Raw genomic sequence first — 16,231 nt, 5'->3', positions numbered from 1 at the left:
TCTTTCCCAGCATTTTTCTCTGACCTGCCTCTTAAAGCCTTACCTGCAGACTCATATTCAGCCCGTGTCTCAAGGGAACGTCCATGCAGATTTCTGGAGCTTTTTCTCTGAGTAACCGCCTTCTCTCCATACCCTGCCTTGCAAATCCCAGCCACCGTGGCCTCAGTGATGTTTGTTTCCCCTTCTCCTGGCTGTGTTGTTTCTGATGAGAAGTAATTCTTGTGACCATTCTGCTTCCTGTGATGTGGCAGTCCCTCCCCAGCCCCTGCCCCCTCTGCCAACCGCTCTGGCTACGTTTATGATTTTCTCTTTGTCTTAGGTTTTCAGCATTTTAACTGAGACTCAATCCCTTAGATGTCATTGAGCTTCTCGGACTGTGGGCTGATTTTTCCTTTTTATCAAATTAAAATGAAAAATTCAGCAGGTATTTCTTTGAATATTTTGCTGCCTCACTCTTCTTTCCTGTCCTTCTTACACTCCAGTCTCAGGTATGTTAGATGCATGCTCCTGATGCTTCGGTCTATTACTTAATCACATTTTTCCTCCCTGCTTAATTTTGAAAATTTATATTGACCTATCTTCAACTTCACTGATACTTTCTCTTTCAGTCTCTAAAGTGCTTTAAACCTATTTATTTTTTAAAAAATTCAGTTGTGTATTTTTACGTCTAGAATTCTATTTGGTCTTTTTTAGAATTTTGTTTTTGTTCTGAACTACTCTATCCCTTGATCATATATATATATATATATATATATATATATATATATATATATATATATAATGTATGTATATATAGATGTATCTATATACATGGGTAAGTTTAAAGACTGTGTTTTGTTCTCTTGTCTTAAATACTTAAAAGAAAATTGACTGCTTGAAGCAAAAATAATAGGAAGTATGTATGATAGAATGTATAACCTATAGTAAAACATATGAAAATAAAACACTATATATAATATCTATTTGTTAGTATCTGTGTATCAATATCTATATGCAATAATAGACACACTATATTAATATTATTTTCCCTTTCAACTACTAAACATGTACAGAAGACATTTTAAAGTCCTCACCTATTAATTATAATCCATCAGGCATCTTTCCCCGTTTCTACACTTAGCTTTCCCACGAGTGTTTGAAAATATTGTAAGACTTTATTTCAGACATTGTGCATTAAAGAGCACTAGAGACAGAGATATTTTGCTCCATCTCGTTATTTGGGGTCTTTCTGGTTTTCTTCCCAGAGAGGCCCTCGTGTGTCTGGTGGTTTGTGTGGGGCTGATAACTGGGAATCAGGTAGGGCTGGGTCAGGGTTGCCACTTGACTCAGGCTGATTCAACTTGTGGCTCAGCCAACCTCTAACCTGCAAAGTCATAGAGTGTTTTCCCTTGTCAATATTAGGTCTGGAAGGGGTGTCTTCGCATTCAACCTTGGCTGTGCACCCCCAGGCAGCAACGGTCTCCCTCTGTCTGCCAGCCCCTCCTGCCTGACTGCTTTCTGGGCAAAACTCTATGAGGGGAGAAGGCTGGAGTCGGGGTGGGGGGTTACTGATGGGTCAGTTGATCTTTTCTTGGACCTGAGCTCTTCCAGACCCCACTCCACCCTGCCAGCCCTCATGGACATCCAAACCTGGTCTACATTTTCCTCATTCTTTCAAGGTCTCTGGGGCCCCCATCCATGCTCAGAGCAGGCACCTGCCCCAGGTAGGAGGTATGGAAGGTGACGGGCTCTCTGTGTACCGACGAAGGACTTATCTCTCTGGAAATCACCTCACCAAGGTTTCATCCACTGCTCTTCGTCCAGGTTTTTCTTCGTATCACTCTGGGAGTTAAGGTTTTTCACGATCTTCTATTCCCTAATCAGGAGTGGCAATCACTGACACACCTAATTTCTGGCTAATTGGCATAGTCAAACTTCCCTTTTCCTTTTGGATCTGTATAATAAATTCTACATTGGAGGGGATTACTCATTTTTGTCTACACTTAAAAATTTATTAACATAAAGTTTATTTTTAAAACTGTTGATTATAATCATTTTTTTCCTGTACTGGATCATTACTTTAGTCTTATTTTTAATGTCTACTTCTTAAAATTGTCCTCTCTTCTTTTCTAAAATATATATTCAAGGCTTACCTTTCCCTCTGAGCACTACTTCAGCTGCATTCCACGAAGTTTGACATGCTAGATCTTAATAACCAAAATATTTTCAATGTCTCCCTTGATTCTACTATGATTTTTTGACTCAGAGATTATTCAGATAGGTAATATTCAAATTCTCACAAGTTAGGGATTTTCTAGTTACTGTTTAATTGATCCCAAGGACCTCTAAACTCTAAACTGAAGCTAAGAGAGTCTGAGGAATACTTCCAAGGATATACCTTATGAAAAATCGGAATAGGATTTGAACATATTTTTCTCAGGTCTAAAGTAAGTAACCAAGGTTATTGTGAGGACTCAAGATTCTATATGTGAAGGACTGAGTATAACACTGGACACAGTTTCCTTTCCATGGATGCACAGAGTCTCCACTTTGCCGCTTCATGTTCATGCATGTGTGATACATGTGGAAGGTATGCCCTCAGGCAGAGGCCATGAGAGCACATTGAAACCCAGGGAAATTTCCAGATTCCATAGCAGAATTCCTCAGATGTCTGGAAGGGGAGACCAAAGTGTCTCATGGGGGCAGCAGCACTGGGAATTCCTGGATTCCCAAAGCAGCTGCTGCCCTGGGCATGAGTTAGCGGGTGGCTAACCTCCCTGGGGGTGGCCTCAGCCCTTTGGGTAACACGCAGGTGATCAGGGCATGAGGCTGAAGTGTCCTGGCCAGCAGACCCAAGGGCAGTGCCCTCAGGACACACAGGTGGAGACTCCCCACTACTACTGGGTACTCAGGGAGAGGTCAGGACTGGAGACAGAGCTGGAAATCATACTCTGTGTGTGATGGAGGAAGCTCCTGGCATGGATGGTAATGAGGAGGTAGGATTGACAGGTTGGAGCATACAACATACTAACATTTGGAAAGAAAAATCTAAGAAGGAGAAAAAGGATGATAAGAGAAATGATGACCAGCCAGGCTAGGGCAATTCCTTAGGGATCAATAAAGAGAGGTTGGAAAGCAATGGTCAGCAAGGTGGCACCAAGGGTCAATGAGAGGTCCTCCCCCAATCTCCTAGAGCAACATGGAGGCAAACATCAGTGGTGCCAGTGGGCGTGTTAGCTTTTGTCAAAGTACACACCCGGCTTTGTCCTTGGGCAGTGGAGATGGCTCAATAGGACCGGAGCTGAGGGAGGTGCCTTTGATGAATCCGGTTCTAAGCCTTTACTTCCCCCACCCCAAGTAGCAGCTGCTAGGAATTTGTCTGTACATGGATGGCGTCCTCCCCACACTGACAATAATTGATGAGAACCCTAGATTTGGGGAAGGGGCAGGGAGCGAGATTTGTTGTAGGAAATGCTAATCCAGGCAAGCATTTTTCTTATAAGAGAGAAAGGGGAGGAGAAGTAAAGGAGGTAGGTCATATGCTTAATTCCTTCATCTTTTATTATTTATTATATATTTAACATATTAATGCATTTTCATTTTTAAAAGATTCTAGAAGCATATGGGGGAAAAGTAGAATGTCTCTTCCAACTCATGTGTTCCCTCTTATGTACCCATCTGGCCAGATGCCATCAAACTAACCCACCTGGTGTGCATCCCCATGCTCTCACTCCTTCCTCACCTCCCCCTCCATGGATGTCTATATACTGATATATGTGTTCTAAGATTAGTGGGATCACATTTTACCTTTTCTGTAACTCGCTTTTTTTCACTTAACGATATAACTTATTAATTTTGCAAGTCAGTCTTGTAGATGTAGCTCCACTTTTAACTACTTTAAGCCTCCATTGATTGGATATGACATGATTAATTTAACTATTTTCCTCTTGATGATTGTTTAAATTGTTTTCATGATTTGCTACTACAGATAATGCTGTTAAGCATTTCTTTTTACACGCATGATATATGTCTCATGCACATGAGTTGGTTCTTTTTTTACATAGATTCCTAAAATGTAAATACTGGATCAGAGTCTATGCATCTTCAATTCTGCTTGACTGATAAACTGCCCTGTTAAAAGGCTTTATCAGTGCATGCTTCCCCCAAATTCAAAGACAGTGCATCCTGCCTGACAGTTCTTATTATGATTTTTTTATGCTTTTCCTCTAATATAATAATTGAAAAACAATCTTTAGTTTGTATTGGAGAATAGTTTAATTTGTTTGTTGGCCATTGTGTTTTGTGTTCAGCAACCTTACACTTCATATTCTTTGGCTATTTTCTACTGGGTTGTCTTTTTCACATTGATTTGAATCTTCTCTAAGTTCTGAATATTAATCTTTTGCTGTTTCTATTGAAAATATTTTTGTCATTCTGTCAGCTGCCAATTACCTTTGTATATTTTATCATTTATTACAGGGAATTTGTCAGTCTTTTCCCATATGTCTTCTAAATGTTTCATATCACTAAGCTTTCACCTGCCAACAGTCATATAGATATTTTAAGACATCTTTAATCAAATTGAAATGTATTTACATATACTATAAGTTATGATCCATCTATACTTTTTTTAGCAAGTGGAAAGTGAATCATCCCAGCATGATTTGTGAGATAGACTCAGGACGTACACTCAGAACGTACTGACTGGAAATGCCCACTTTTATTATCTATTAATTTAATCTTATGTGCAAATTCTCTGATGTGTCCGTTTGTTTCTAGATCACCTATTCTGTTCCATCATGTATTTGTGTTGAATTATTATCATGATGCTCTTATTATTCTAACTTTGTCCCATCAAGTAGGGCAAACTCACAACCACAACATGCCCGCGGTGTATCTTTTCAAAATGATACTGGCCATTCCCATACACTTACTGTCCATACAAACTGGAGAATCAAACCATCTGTCTCCATGATAAAACCTATCAGATTTGCTAGAGATGTAGATGGAATGCATGGATTCTTGAGGAGAAATGACATCTTTATGACGTTGAGTCATGTCATGGGTGGAAGACCCTTGTTAGTTTGCCAAACCACTTTTCCTTTCCTCCTGGACTTGGGGCAGGTGACACGTCTACCCTGCCTCACGTTCGGGTGTCACTGCACGAATAGATCCAGACAATGGAAACTTGAGCTACCTCCGTCGGCCCAGAGAAACACACTGCACTGGGCCCCACCATCTCTTCCATCTTCTCCCACCTGTGTGCAGAGCCCATCAAGGGAACCTGGGGCCATAGGATGTCAGAGCTGCAAGGTGGAAGGAGTCTGGGTCCCTGGAGGGCCACATGGATGGCCACATCCTGGAAACCCACACAAAATGATTAGTTAAGCAAGAAAAAAACTTATATTTTGCTAAGCCACTGAGATTTTTGGATTGTTGGCTACAGTGTTGTTCTATTCTGATCAATCATATATGTCCCTTCTTCTATTCAGGCCAATTTTCATTTTTTTTCCAGCAGGTTAGTATCATCTGGAGTTCTTTTATAAGATTATTATGGCTGTGAATAGAACGTTTTTACTTCTATTACATTTTCTATTTGTTTGTTGCTGGTTCTAGAAAAGCTATTGATTTTCGTAGGTTGATATATTCAGTCCCAGGTTCCTGAACTCTCATGACCAGTTGGAGCAATTTACCAGTTTACGCTTCTGCATTCTTGTAGAAAAGAACATTCTCATATACATAATGTCATATTTCTTATGTTTTTTTTTCCATTTTTACACTGGTTAGAACTTTTGGCACAATATTAAACAGTGATGTATAGTGAGCATCCTTGCTGAACGGACGTTTAGAGAATATCACTGACATTTCACTATTAAGTATGATGCTCGCGTCAGTTTTCTGGTAAATACATTTTATCAAGATAAGAGTGTTTCATTACTGTCTTTGTTTTCTAAGTATTTTTCTTCAGGAATGAGTATTGACTTTTATCAAACACTTCTTCAGTATCTAATGAAATCATTAAAGTTTCTCCTTTATTATCTTAGTGTAAGAACAACTTTGATAGGTTTTTCTAAACACTGTTATATTCCTGTGATTCACTTATTGTGATTGTAATGTGTTATTTTAATACCTTGTTGATCTTGATATTAAATATGATTTAGGATTTATTTATCTGTTTAAAGTGGACATGAATATATATTTTTCTTCCTGTGCCTACTTGTCTAATTGTGGTGTCTTACTTATAGCAGCTATTTGAATGGAAGAAGTATCTATCCCTCTTTTCCTATTCTCAGGATTTACAAATCTTGTGATTTAATAAATGTGTATGGGCATTTGATGTAACTGTATATACCTTTCCTTTAACTACTAATGTTTATAGATTTTATTTTTATATATGTATGTGTGATATAGCTGTAGAATCCATTTCTTAAATATTTACTTCTTATCAAAGTTATGTAATATGTGGTTTTAAAAGCTGTAAAATTCTACAAGTCTCTTATGCCATCATAGCAGCCCCCTGCACCCCTACTTTCTCTGCCTGCTCCCCAGAGGCAATTAATCTACTTTAGCTGTTTCTTTTAAGATTTCATATGTCTAAGTAATGCATCTTTACTGCCATTTTTGATTCATCATTATTAGATATTAACTACTCTCTTCCTATCAAAGAAGTTGGGGATTTATTTTCTTATGATCTCCCTAAAACCTACATACACACTTTCCCCCCAGCCAAACTCTATTGCCTACATATAATAACTCCAGGATAGGTTGATACTCAATATTTACATAATTTTGAGTATGTAAACATTTTTATATATGTGCCATGTATAAAGTTATTTACTGTTTTATAATATTTTTCACTTGTTCTTAAGTTAATAATGATGGCCTTCCTCATTTCTAAAATAATTAGTCCCAAATTCACCCCAGATCTGTATAACCCTCTCCACACATTCGAGTCAAGGAAGGGTTTCTCTATGGAATTATCACATACACACACATGCACACTCTCATGCACAAATGCATATGTCATAATATAACCACCTAATAAATTGTCACAAGTAGACAGACCCATGTACCCACACCTCAGGGCAAAAAATAGAACATTACCATTATCCAAAAAAATCTCTCTTGACTTCTTCCCATGATTAACCCCCCTCCCTAAACTTAACCATTAGCTTGGATTCTGACACTAGAGATGCATTTGCCATTTCTAACACACACATGCACACACACACAAGCACATATATGCCCATGTGTGCCTGTGTCTGTATTCTTTCACTCAAAATAACATATTGAGAGCCATCCATGTTGTTCCATGTAACTGCAGCTTGTTATTTCATAACTGCTCTCATATATGACTGCAGACATTTGCCATGATGTATTAAACCACTTTACTGTGATGGGCATTCAAGATATTTCCAATTGTTGACACAAAAAACAATGGGATATATTATGCATGCCCACTGGTGATTCTGCATTGGCATATTTGTTTGGGGGTATACATCTTGAGTTGAAGATATTTGGACTCTCACTATTACTGTGATAGAGTTCCAGTTTCTCCATACACACCAATACTTAGTATTTTCTGGCTTTTTAGCTGTTTAGCTATATACTGTAGTTTGCTTTATGGACTTAGTTTATATCTCTCTGATGACTAGTGAGTTGAGCATCTTTTATGATGTTCCCTGGCCCTTTGGAAATTCTTGTTGTGAAGAATCAGAAGATTACATTATCTCTCTTATTAATACAACTTTTATGAATTCAAGTTTTTAATTTTTTTTGCATCTTTATTGGAGTATGATTGCTTTACAATGGTGTCTTAATTTCTGCTTTATAACAAAGTGAATCAGTTATACATATACGTATGTTCCCATATCTCTTCCCTCTTGTGTCTCCCTCCCTCCCACCCTCCCTATCCCACCCCTCTAGGTGGTCACAGAGCACGGAGCTGATCTCCCTGTGCTATGCGGCTGCTTCCCACTAGCTATCTATTTTACGTTTGGTAGTGTATATATGTCCATGCCTCTCTCTCACTTTGTCTCAGCTCACCCTTCCCCCTCCCCATATCCTCAAGTCCATTCTCTAGTAGGTCTGTGTCTTTATTCCTGTCTTACCCCTAGGTTCTTCATGACATTTTTTTTCTTAGATTCCATATTTATGTGTTAGCATACGGTATTTGTCTTTCTCTTTCTGACTTACTTCACTCTGTATGACAGAGTTATTTGTAGTGAGGTGGATGGACCTAGAGTCTGTCATACAGACTGAAGTAAGTTTTTAATTTTAATTGAACCCATTTACTGATTTACCATTGTTTTGTGTTAAAGATCTTCACATCTTGTTTAATAAATCTCTGCCTATTCCAAGGTCTGGATATTAGATAGTAAATATTTTTCTTCTACTTGATGGGTTGCCTTTTCAGTCTCTGGAAAAGAAGTTCTAATATTTCCATGTCATCCAGAATAACAATCTTTCCCATTACAGTTACTGCTTTTGTGTCTAGATCAAGAAATTTTTCTGATGTTCATTCAAAAATTATCTCTGATAAATCACATAAGTTTTAGTGATTTATCACTCACATGTAGATCTAAGACATATCTGGAATTGCTTTTTGTATGTGACGTTAGGTAGGAAATCAAAATATATATTTTTTTCATATAGGTATCCAATGACCCAGAACTACTCTTTAAAAAAATATTCTGTCCAAACTCCGCAAGAGGGACATTTTTGTCACAAATCAAGGCACCCATAACATATTTAGGGCCCAGGTTAAAAGTACAAATGAAGGCTCTCAAAACATAGTTGTAAATATTTAAATGTTGTAAGTCAAGCAAATTATTACATAAAATATATTATATCACCCTATATTGACACATGCGCACTTTTCTTTCTTCATATTTCTGTTTAATAAAATAGATTTCCACCTAAGAATTAGTGTAGACTTATAAATTCTACTGTGTATGATTTGTATTAGCATTTAGTTCAAAACATTTTCCAGTGTTCGTGTTAATTATTTTGGCCAGAGAAATTTTAAAGTGTATTGTTTAATTTCCACATGTCTAAAGATTTCCTAGTTATCTTTTTGTTATTAATTTATCAATTCAGCACTTTGATAATTTTTCCATTATCTTATGGCTTCCATTTTCTCTTAAGAAATTAGCTGTTAGTTTTCATTGTTTCTTTGAAGGAATTCTCATTATTTTTTTGTTTGCTTGTTTTTTAATTTTATATTTTGTGACTTCTAAGCCTTTCTTTTTGTCTTTGGTTTCCAGAATTTTTTGATATTGTGATTAACTGTGACTTTATTTTTATTTATTCTGTCTAGATTTTACATTTGGTATGAAAATATTTATACTCATGTTTGGAAAATCCTTATCCTTATTGTTTTCAATATTGATCCCTTACAATATTATTTTCCTCTCCTCTTAGAACTTCAGTTACATGTATATCAAACTTTTACACCATATTCCCTCTGTCTTTTATTGCTTTTAAGTATTGTTTAAATACTTTTATGGCTAAGTACATGCCTGAATATTTTCTTCTGATCTGTCTTCCAGTTTCCTAATTTTCTTTTTAGCTGTGTCTAATTTTGAATTAAAATCCTTCCCTTAAATTATTAATTCCCTTTGCTTTTTGAAAAAAATCTATATTTCCATTTGTTTTATTTTATTAGTCACCAATTTACCACATAAATTATTAATCTTGTCTTTTATTTCTTTGGGTATAGCAAATATATTTATTTGAAAGTTTACATGATAATTCATTATCTAAATCCCCTATGAATATGTTCTTTTTACCTTTTGTTTCTTTTGGTTGTGGGTCATGTTGTCTTTTAGTAAATGCTGGGCACTGAATTTGAGAAATTGTAGAGATTATTTAATGTTCTGGACGGTATTGTCTTCCTCCAAAGAGGAATTCTATTTGCTTCTGGCCAGCAGCTAGGCTGGAAACATTAATAATGTCAGAACCTTATCAATGCATGGATTTAGAGAGTTTGATCCTGGTCTCCTATATTTTAGGGCCCTCTCTTTCCAGTGGACTCCTACTTCTAAGGTATATTCCTTTGGGGCACTAACCCAAAGTTAAGGGGAGCATTTCCAAACTCCTTTCTTAGGCAGGACTCCTCAAGAAATGGGCTCTGAGATACAGGTGTGTGTGCAGTTTTACTGGGAGAGTTCTTGGGAAAGATTCTGAGACAGCAGGGAAGCTGGGTCAGGTAAAGGGAGAAGCTGAACTGGGATGCAGTTACAGCAGAAGCCTCAGCTGATCCCACAGGGGAATCTGCGGCTACAGTGCCCTTAGTAGTTGTTCTCTATTTAGGCGAAGGATCCAAGTCTTTATCTTTCATCAACCAGGCAATGAATCTGTACTGCGCCAGTGAGGACCTGTAGCCCTGGACAAAGCAAGTCCCTTCAGCTAAGAGTACTTCATCTGTGCCCTGTCAGCAGCCAACACTCCTGGAAGCTGGGGAGTGAGTCAGAGGTTGAAAAGCTTCATCTACAAAAGGCTAGAGAGTCAATATTTAAGGCTGTGCAGCCCATGTGGGATGTCTCACAACTACTCATCTTTGTTGCTGTGGTATGAAGTCAGCCACAGGCTCTATGTAACCAATGGGCTTAACTCTGTTCCAGTAAAACTTTATCTACAAGAACAGTCAGTGAGTTGTATTTGGCTCATGGGCCATCATCTGCTGACCTGGCCTTGGTCACAGAAAGAGGCTTAGTTGTCCATGACATCATCCTTTTCACCCCCTGTTCTGAGCAGGCTCTGGGTGCTGATATCTGGATTCTGTCCCCTTGTTCCAACTGTCAGCTTAAAGCTCCCATCTGCCTCCCAGCCTCTCACTTGCTTTTTCCAGATTTGGCAAATGCCTCTGGAGTGGTGTTTCCCAATACAGTAGCCACTAGTCACATCTAGGTATTTAGATTTAAGTTAACTAAAATTAAACAAACTCTAAAATTCAGTTTCTTGGTCACAGTAGCCATGCTTCAAGTATTCAATGGCCACCTGTGTCTCATGGCTACCATATTGGACAGAGGAAATGTAGAACCTCTTCATCATCAGGAAAGTTCTACTGGACAGTACTGGTCTAGACAAAATGCCTCATGTGCCAGGATCACCTCCGTGAGTTTCTCCTTCTCCCACAGCTTGGCTGTATTATACTTCTCTCCCGTGATATCCCTCTGATACCTTCAAGCTTATTTTTTTTTAATATTTTGTTCTGCTTTCTTAGTTGTTTTCAACAAGAATGCTGGTCCTCATTTTTTTGGTCCATCATAACCAGAACCAAGACTCTATACTATTTTCTAGGGTTCTTTTCATTTTTGATGTAGTCTGCTCTTTGTGTTACCCATTTGAGCATATTAAATACTCTTATTCCAAATTCTATTTGCATCACCCTGTTTATTTATTATCTTGTGTGGATTTCTGAACTGGTCTTTATTTTTCATCCTCAGTGGCAGTTATATATTGTCCAGGATTTCACATGTGCTTGTCTTGGGGCCCTATTAGTTCCACTGTCCTGGGATAAGTGTGTATGTGTGTTCTGTGTGTGTGTATCCTGTGTGTGTATACATGAGCATGCTAGGGGTTTCTGTATCGCCTTTAGCAGGAAATCTATGTCCTGAACCCACTAAAAGTGCAGGCTCAAGTTTTGTCTTATCAAAGATGCTTTGCTTCTATTGATGGCCTGGGGAAGTTGGCTCACTTCTAAGTTGAAAGACTTGGGTCATCAAGTGTAAATTTCACAGTCCCTTTTTAACAGAGGTTGTAGTTCATTATACAGGAAGCTAATCCCCCCATGGGGACTTCAACTTCAGACCCTGAGGAGTATGTCAGTACCAAGTGGTTGGCCATGAATCATTTTAATTTTTGGCTAGAAAGTATATCTATATTTCAAGCATGTAGTGAATTCTCCTTCTTATCTGCAGTCTGACCTATATTTTCTACATTCAATATGTGTTTAATCCAAAATTTCTGTGTTTGAAGTAGAATCAGAGGATTTTCTACATCTGTTCAGTCTTCTATCTTGAGTAGAAATCCCATATATTTATTTTTCAAACATTATCACTTTCCATTCTCACATTGGCCCTAAAGTTGGTAACATAATCATTATTTTCTGAGGAAGGAAAAAGGCTTAGAGCAGTTATTAGCTGTGTGACTTTGAAAAGCTATCTGATATGAGATTCTATTTCCAAAGCCTGTCATCTTGCTGACATGCTGTTCTAGAACCCAGCCAAAGCTCTCGGCTTCTAAGCCCTGGGAGGCCAGGAGGATAGGCATTTACCTCCACTGACAACAGTCCCACCAGGAGCTACTGGAAAGCCACAAGTTCAGAAAGAGTATCTCTGACAGGGAGCTTTTATCTGGCTTGGCACATGAAATGAAGTCAATAAATATTTGGGGAACAAGTGCTCAGTTTCCATTAAGAATATGCTGGGCAGTAGAGGCAAGATGATGTGGAGTTGTCAGTGCAGACAACCTTGTATCCTGGCTTCCTCTGAAGACCTAATGATGCTGCTGTTTGCCCTCTTGTGAGTGATTTTAGGTGATGGACTCGGAGAGGGGCTCTGGGCTTCTTGAGTCGTGGAAAGATATGAGCAGTGGGCAGTGAAGAGCATTTGTTTTTGGAGAGAAGCTAGTGTGCTTTGAGCACAGTGTCTGGAACTCACTGAGCATCTGATAAATTGTCATTGAATGGATGGATGAACAGATATATGGATGAATGGATAGATGGATGGATGGATGAATGGATAGATGGATGAATGGATAGATGGATGAACAGATGGATGGATGAATGTATAGATGGATGGATGGATAGATGGATGGATGGATGGTTAGATGGATGAACAGATGAAGGATTAGGATACAAAATCAATTACATGAAGCTAAAATGAGGGACACCTGCTATAGCAGCATTTTACATGGGGATAAGTAAATCTGCTATTTACTGAGCACATGTTTGTAATAGATATTTTTAAATTTTCCCTTTGATCTGGTTTCGATAAGAGATCTGTAGGATACTATTTCCAGTTTCCAAGTGAGATGAATAATCTCACACACAACCAGTCCTGAAACTTGGAGTTTTCAGATTCTGACATCTGCACAGAACATGAGACTTCAGTCTGATCATACGTTCTCTGTTCTACTTTTGAGACTGTGTCTAGGAGTTGAGTGGAAGGATGGCTTACAGACCCTGAGATGGGCAGGGACAGTAGCGGAGGTGGGGCATCAGGCAACAAGGAGGGGCATCTCCTTTCCGTGCTGGGCTGGCTGGACCCAAGTGAGGGTGCCATGTTGGTTCAAGGCACAATGTCACATAAAAGTCAGTGGATGATAACTGGGGTGGATCATACATTCTGAAAACCAGGCAAGTGATACAACAGGACAGAGGGAGATTTTAGCCTAGAGAAGAGGCATTCTCTTCCCATGCCTGAGAGCTCTTACAGGGCAGAGGGACTGATCTTCTGCAGGGTGATATATTACTTCAGAAGCCTAGTTTCATGACATTTCCATCCGCTTCCTCCATGGGAACCAATGGTGTTAACTCATGCTTGTATCACCATTTGTTCTCATCTGGGAGAAGGCAAGGTGGAGAAATGGTTTCTAAAGACCTTTGAAAAACCATTATCTTGAATCAGAAACAAGGGCCGGTTTATTCTGTTCTCTTTTCTTTCTTCCTGAAATATCAACAGTTACAGCTCATCTGGCTTGATCTCTTCTGGGCCAGGCCAGTAGGGAGCCTGTGGGCTTGGCAGGGATCAGCAGTAATTGCCTTGCTTGAGCAGATAAGAATGACATACAAATTACTCCCTGCAACCCAGAATAACAATACAAGGAAACATTCTTACAGCAGCATTTCCCGGGAAGTTTGGAACAATCATCAGGGTCTTCAGTCGCCTGAGTGGCCCCCACGCAGCAGCAGCAGGCCTTGGTCTGGGGTCTCAGGAGCTGATTCCAGCATCTTCTCTTGTCAGCTCATTCATGGGAGCGCCTCAGATGTCAGCTCAGGGAAGTCGGCTCTGCTCAGTAGAAATTCACGTCCCTCCAAACCATTTTAGAAGTTCCGTGACCACAACCATCCCCAAATGGGAACAGTGAGCCATACGGCTCCTGCCGCTAGAAGTTGCAAAGTGGACGTGTGTTCATGGCCTGGCCTGGGGCCTCACCTGGGCAGATGCTGGCTGGTTAATGACAGGTGAGTCTGATACAGAAAGCCTCACAACAGAAATCTGAACGTGGAGAGGAAATACCTGGATCCCCTGACTGGGGCAGACCTAGGCTCAGCTGGGGCCTTATGCCCTCATAGCCCTGCCAACTAAGGCAAGCCAGTCTTCTCAAGCCAGAGGGGCCTCTTTTGAATGGGGTCATAAACTCTGATGCAGGGACATATCAGGAAAAATTGTGATAAAGGAATGATGGAAGTGATGTGCTCCACACTGTGCCTGGTGGAGGTGAAGCCCTAAGCCTTCCTGGTTGTGGGTGAGGTTTGCTCCCTGTGATGACTACCTAAACCAGCCAGAGCTCTTCTCATAGACCATGCATCCCTACATGACTCCCCATCCATCCCTAGGCATGGCAGCCTGGCCGTATGTCATTCTTATGTAGGACCTGCACGGACCAAGGCAATGGGCTGTTGGTCTCAAAGAGAAGTGACCTCCTAGTGTCCCGGGTTGTCCCCCTCTGGGCCTCTCCTTCTCTGTCTGTAGACAGAGCTGCCCTCTCTGCTCTGTTTTTTTCTTTTTTCTTTTTTTTTTTTTTTGTTTGTTTGCAGTACGCGGGCCTCTCACCGTTGTGGCCTCTCCCGTTGCGGAGCACAGGCTCCGAACGCACAGGCTCAGCGGCCATGGCTCACGGGCCCAGCCGCTCCGCGGCATGTGGGATCCTCCCAGACCAGGGCACGAACCTGCGTCCCCTGCATCGGCAGGCAGACTCTCAACTACTGCGCCACCAGGGAAGCCCTCTGCTCTGGGTTTTAATGATCCCCATCATCTTGGCTTGAGAATGCATCAACATGCCAGACCCTTGATCCTGCCTGATGCGCCTGCAGCAGCTCCACATCATCTGACTTCAGCCCGGAGACTCTTACTCAACCTTCTTAAAGAGATCTCAGCTTGGTTCAGCTCTCCTGGTTCACTTCTGGGCATGTAGCAGGACCTCAGTAAGTATTTGCTAAATGTAATTCAACTGAAGGAGAAAGCCAAGAGACAAGTGCGTTTGATATTTGTTCGTGACCCAGCTTCTCCATAAGTGGCATGTTGAACCCAACATTAGCACGTGCGTTCAGAAGTCGGAAGGGCCTTCCTAATGGCAAAAAAATCTGTAAAGACAGCAGGAGGTGACTACATGCAGTTTCACAAGTGCTGAGGAGCCAAAGTGGGAAACCAGCAGTCGAGAGCAGACCCTGTAGTTCTCGGCCACACAGACCTAGGTCCCTCCTCTCTGCCTGGGCTCCTGAGTATTGAACTGAAAGTTTAAGTCCTGTGAAGATGACAAACAGAGAGTCCCTGGGAGAATCCACAGAGTGTTCTGATCCAGCTGCAGGTCTGGATAGATCTGGCGCTCGTGCAGGGATAAATGAATGGGGGAGGGGACGTGAACGTATTATTCAGCATCGACGCACACAGTATGCAACAGATAAGTGAAGCCTATTTTTATTCTACAAACACTTACTTCTCGATAAGCCATGTTGTTGAACCTCTTCTTCTGGATCAATCTCCAGAATAGACGTGTATGTGCTGGTTCCGTCCTGGGCAAAGCCTGGTAAGAATTTTCCTGTTTTCCCTGCCTCTCTCCCTCTCTCCACCTTCCACTCTTGGTGCTCAGGTAGGAAATTTCGCATCAATAGGTTAAATGAATACTGTTTTCATTTTGCTCCCTACTTATTTCTGCTTCTCAGATTTTCACACCTGAGATGCCCCTTCTGTGAGGCCTGGGAACATGCTGATTCCTTTGCTGGAACCCTCCTCCTTAGCTGGTACAGGGATCGATCCCTTGCACGACTCAGACTCAGCTTACATCTCCTCTGCAAAATCTGCCCTGACTGTACATGGGAGGCAGCGCCCGCATCACGAGGGACCCACTCCCCCGCCTGCACTTTGCTCCTGGTGCTGAACCCCTTCTACACCAATCTTAACCCAATCTCACGGTGACCACGCTTTGCTTCTCTCTTAGGACAGGAGCTCCGGGACAGCAGGGAACTTGCTTCTTTTTTTCTGCTGTGTCCTCACACCCAGGGGTGGCCAATCTCTGTTGGCCA

The sequence above is a fragment of the Grampus griseus genome, assembly GCF_964374135.1.
Source record: "Grampus griseus genome assembly, chromosome: 11".
NCBI lineage: Eukaryota > Metazoa > Chordata > Mammalia > Artiodactyla > Delphinidae > Grampus > Grampus griseus.
Note: the sequence above shows the minus strand (reverse complement) of the source record.